The sequence below is a fragment of the Pleurodeles waltl genome, chromosome 12 (genome assembly GCF_031143425.1).
Source record: "Pleurodeles waltl isolate 20211129_DDA chromosome 12, aPleWal1.hap1.20221129, whole genome shotgun sequence".
In the NCBI taxonomy this organism is placed as follows: domain Eukaryota; kingdom Metazoa; phylum Chordata; class Amphibia; order Caudata; family Salamandridae; genus Pleurodeles; species Pleurodeles waltl.
In genome coordinates, this window is record NC_090451.1 from 95,973,383 (window position 1) to 95,979,382 (window position 6,000).

The following is a 6,000-nucleotide window of genomic DNA, read 5'->3' on the forward strand; positions in this document are numbered from 1 at the left end:
GTACTTACATATAACTTGCTGAATGTACAAGTTAAAGCCCTCCCCTACAAATAAATAAGCAGCAAATTATTGTTACTTTTCTCTGTTTCCTCCTTCAGTTTTCAAAAATATATCTACATTTCATGTTTGACTTTTGTAGTGAGTATGTCTACAGGAAATGCAAATAAAGTTTGGTTTTTCAGAACAAGTGGTAGTAAACTTTATAATCTCTTGTTCAGAATTCTCAGTAGAAATACCTGTGTTCTGTTCCTCGATACCTGTACCTACAAATTCCACATTCTGTCTAGATTCCTTTTCAGGACAAAAGAAGTGAAACTGGACATCCTCACAAACTTTCTCTACCTCTTGTATGGTACCATACAAAAGTACTCTATTAATCTCTCCTAAACATAATGCTGGAGTCTTCACATAGTAGATTCTCCTAACTAAACTTTGTTTTTTTGAACGGTGAACTGCCAACATGCTAAAGTGATGAAATGTACTAAGACACACTTTCTTTGATAAACATTCTAATGAATGTCCTTGTAAATGACTATACTTTCTTACTTTGCATGTCTCTAATCCTTGCAAACTGTCATTTTTCTCTTCAGACTTCTACATGGAAACTCACGTACAAAAGTGCATAAATCAATAGCTTGCTGCCAAATTCTACAAATATTGCTACAGTTCCATTTGTAAACAGGGCCCTGTCTACTATTTCCCTGAACCTCTTCAGATATCACCTCTTCCACATTTCTTTGAACAATCTCTTCTTTATCAACAAGACTGCCATGCTTCATCTCATAACATCGACCAGTTGAATCAACTGCTGAACTTCTCCATTAAAGAAAAGTTCTGTACTGGAGGTATGTTTCTATTCGCCACTAAATATTTAAAAAAAAATACTTTTATCGCAAGTCTTCCTTTGGAAGAAGTTCTTCATATCTAGGACTGTTTTATCCAATGTTCTCATTCTACTGATAATCAAAATATAAATCTTAATCTTCAAGGCAAATGCCTTGTCAACTATAGCCTCAACATGTTCTTTTTGCTTTAGTACTTCTCTTCTTCTTTTGTATTGCTTCAAAGTTTTAATAAGATTCTGAATTACCATGGCATGAAACATTCTAACTCTAATTTCTTTGAACTGTTGCTGTCTTCTTGTTAGCTATCTACTTTCCTTATTGATTTCTCGCTTGTACTCTCGCATGTTTGTTGTTTAGTTTGGCTGATTTAAAAAGTGTCCTTTTTAAGTTCTTCATTTTGCAAACATTTCAGTTTCCCACATACAGATTATAAACAATGTTTGGTTTTCTTACTAGCAGCTCCTTTCTCTTTGGTAACATTGTCCACATGTTGTTTTTGTTACTTCATTGCAAGTACATAGTATATTTTCTTCAATTTCTTTTTTGCTTGTGCTTTTTTCAGCATTTTAGATATCTCTTATAATGCAGGAATAGATCTCTGAAATGAAAAAAAGTGTAAAGTGTACATTTTTATTATATACTATTCAATTATATAACATAATCATTTAAATGTAATATAAACAGTTGCATAAATATGGTCTCACACTCTATGGCCCTCATTACAACCTTGGCAGTAAATGCCACCTATCGCCGTGCTGACGGCCGCCAGCATACCGTGACTGCGGAGGTATACCGCTACAGGTATTATGACCCACACAGAGAAATCCGCCACTATACAGACACCCACACAGGTCTATCAGACCAAAGGTCAGTGATAAACCGGCGGTACCAAAACCCACACCTTTACGCCAACAGGAATAGGCCCACAGTATCAGGACCCACGAATCATCGCAGTGGTCTTTCAACCGTGGTAAACCATTGGCGGTACAGACCGCCGTGCTCAAAATACACAAACAATAACAAAACTACACCACATTGGACAATTCAAACTACACACACCTGACACACATACACACACCACACCCACACCATTATAAAACACACACACACACACATTCCCCACAGCCCTTTCAATGAAAAAAAAGATTGTGAACAGAGAGAGAGACAAGCCAGGAGCACCCACTCAATCGGAGCCACAGAACACCATCACCCATACACCATCCACGCACCGCACAGCACACACCATAACACATCACCCCACACATCCTCACACATACCACTCACACCACATTCATGGCACCCCAAAGACACCCCAGGTTTTCAGAGGAGGAGCTAAGGGTCATGGTGGAGGAAATCATCAGGGTAGAGCAACAGCTATTTGGATTACAGGTGCAGCAGACGTCCATTGCAAGGAAGATGGAGCTATAGTGGAGAGTCGTGGACAGGGTTAACGCCGTGGGACAGCACCCCAGAACAATGGATGACATCAGGAAGAGGTGGAACGACCTACGGGGGAATGTGCTTTCCGTGGTTGCAAGACACAAGGTAGCCGTACAGAGGACTGGCGGTGGACCCCCACCTCCTCCCCTACAACTAATAACATGGGAAGAGCAAGTCTTGGCAATCATGCATCCTGAGGGCCTCACAAGAGTAGCAGGAGGACTGGACTCTGATAAGTCAAATCTTTACTACTATATCCCCCACCCTACCTGCATGCCATCACAAACTCCCACCCCTACCCTCACCCCCATCACTCCACCACCTCACATATACCCCACTATCACAACCCACCCATCCCAATACCAAGCCCTGCATGCTACACCAATGCATGGACCCCCATCACAGACCTGCATGGACACCCATCACCACACCATGCCCATTAGAGAGAATCACCTAGCCCACAAAATCACCATGCACACAAGGCAAAGCTGACAGGGCAATCACAACCATACAGGGAAACACACCCATGCACAAGATGGCACACGCAGATACAATAACACTGCATTTTTATCCCCACAGGACCCCCACTCAACGTCACCGGAGAGGAGGTGCCACCAACATCCAGTCCCCCCAGAGAAGAGGCCCACAGTGATGACAGCAGCTCTGCACGCCTAGATCACAATGACCAACCTGGCCCATCAGGGACCTCTGGACAGTCGGTTACCCTGCCACAGTCTCATACCACCACACACCCTCCCCCCTCAGGAAACACCAGCACAGCACCCACCCAGTGGGCCCACTGTCCCCAGGATACGTCAATCAGCAGTGTGTCCACCACTACAGTGACCCCAGGTAACCCCACAAACCCAAGACAATCAGAGACGTGGGGTCAGTGGCAGTGGGCACAGGGTTGAGGGGACAGAGGTACAGGACAACAGGGAAGCTGGGAGGACTGCTGTGCCACAGGGGGAGGACAGGCCCAGGGAACCCACTCTCCACAAGGCACTTGCAGGGATCCTGGGAGCATATCAACATTCCCAGGAGACCTTGAGCCAGATACTGGCCAAGTTGTAGGAGACCCAGCTGCTGCAGGAGGGACCGTACCAGGGGATCAAGGAGGACCTCAAACACATCCACACCATCCTGGTCACCAATGCAGGGGTGCTGGCTGACATGGCCAACACCATGAGGGAGGCAGTGGCGCAACAACGTGCCCCTGACACTAGCCACACCGATGAACAGCCCTCCACCTCCGCCCACGCTAGTGGACAGGAGGCCCCGCCACTGGAACAACAGGCCACCAGCACCCCACCCCCTGCAGAAGGAGAACCACCCCGCAAACAGTCCCTGCGATCCAGGCAGAAGCCAGAGAACATTGCCAAGACCCCTACCAGGAAATAAGACTCTCCTGATTGTCACCCTTGTGTCCCACTCTGCAACCCTATCCACCTTGAACTGCCATTGCTCCCCTTCCTGTGCCCCATTGGACAATGCACCTGTGATACCAAGAGACTGGACATTCCTCCACCATCACCCCAGCCCATTGCACATCCCCCTTTACTTATTAGCACTTAAATAAACACCCTTGGAACAAATACAAATTTGGAGTCTGTCAATTGATTGAAATAAGTATTAGTAAAAAAATCTGAAAACATTGCAATTCATATGTACAGTTATATATACATTGGTATGACCTGTAGTGGGCAGCAGTAAACACACCAGGAGCCAGAGTGGGACACAGAGATCTGAAAATAGAGATGCCAAAGGGTACAGTAAGTTGCCAAAGACATAAGGAAATCAGGCTGCCATGTACCATGTCCAACATAAAACTGAAATGTAAAGTGAAGTTACAGTGTCTTACCTGTGTGTCACTTGAAGTACTGCTGTATGATAGTACTTTTGTTGCCCACATCTTCATCTTCTGCCTTCCCTTCCTCAATGTCCACAGGCTCCACCGCTGCCACAAGACCATCTCCAGGCTCATCCTCCTGCAGAAAAGGCACCTGGCGTCTCAAGGCCAGGTTGTGCAACATGCAACGATGATCTGGCACCCCTTCTTGGGTGAGTAGTACAGGGACCACCTGTCAGATGGAGGCAGCGGAACCTGGCCTTCAGGAGGCCGAAGGTTCTCTCATTAATCCTCCTTGTTCGCCCATGTGCCTCATTGTAACATTTCTCTGCCCTTGTCCTGGCATTCCTCACTGGGGTCAGTAGCCATGACAGGTTGGGGTAACCAGAGTCACCTGCAAATATCGAGGGACAACTGTTAGACACAATCGCTAACCCTTTGGGACAACCCCATACCCAGACACCAACATATACTGGGTGGGGACCTTGGGCTCACCTATTAGTGACACCTCTGGAGTTGAGCCATCACATATGGGATGGTGCTATTCCTCAAGATAAAGGCGTCATGCACAGAGCCAGGATACTTGGCATTCACATGGGAGATGTACTGGTCTGCCAAACACACCATCAGCACATTCAGAGAGTGAAAGCTTTTTCTCTTCCTGAACACCTGTTCATTTCTCAGGGGGGTGGGGAACCAATGCAACATGTGTACCATCAATGGCACCATTAATGTTGGGGATATGTCCCAGGGCATAAAAGTCAGCTTTCACTGTGGCCAAATCCTCCACCTTGGGGAATACGATGTAGCTCTGCATGTGTTTTAGCAGGGCAGACAACACTCTGGTCAACACGTTGAAGAACATAGGCTGTGACATCCCTGATGCCATGGCTACTGTTGTTTGGAAGAAACCACTTGCCAGGAAATGGAGCACTGACAGGACCTGCGCTAGAGGGGGGATTCCCTTGGGCTGGCGGATAGCTGACATCAGGTCTGGCTCCAATTGGGCACACAGTTCTTGGATAGTGGCCTGATCAATTCTGTAGGTTAGGATAATGTGTCTGTCCTCCATTGCTGCAGGGTCTACCAGGGGTCAGTACACTGGAGGATGTCTCCATCTCATATTCATCCTCAGCGTTTGAAGCCTAGGGAGGAAAACAATGAGCAGAGGGTCATATACACCCAGCTATTGCAATAATGATGCATCTCTTCAGTTAGAGAACCAGCATGTGAATCCGAGAGTTAGTTGATGTGCCAATGTCTGCTGTGTCGCAGTTAGGTGCCATCGCCTGTGCCCCCCTGAAATGGCGTCTGCCTGACCTGTGAGGAGGGACAAGTGGAAATGAGGTAATTCCGCTGGTGTTGTGCGCCGTTGCTGTAGGTGGTTGACGACCTCCGCGCAACTTCGCATTGGTTATCATTGGGCCCTATGGGTTCCAGGAGCCAATGGCGATGAACGCCATCGGTGACGGTACGCACCTCCGCGGACGTGACCTCCATTTTCTATCTATTCACTCACTTGCTACCTGAACGTCAACAGAAGAGGACCTACACTGCAAGTGCTGCTGTGACCTGTGTCTGGAAGCGACAATGGCTCATGTGTCTGAGGAAAGGGCCCCTGCCTTCACTGCAGAGGAGTTGGAGAGACTGGTGGATGGGGCCCTACCCCAGTACACTTTACTCTATGGTCCTCCAGAGAAACAGGTGAGTACACTGTGAGCATGATGCATGGGACATGAATGTATGGAGTGCTGTGTGTGTAAGCCACATGTGGGGGGGCTGAGGTGTCCTGGGCAGGGTGCTGCATGTATGGTGGTCAATGTATGTGCGTTAGTGGATGGGACGGATATGGTGGGCCATGAGTGT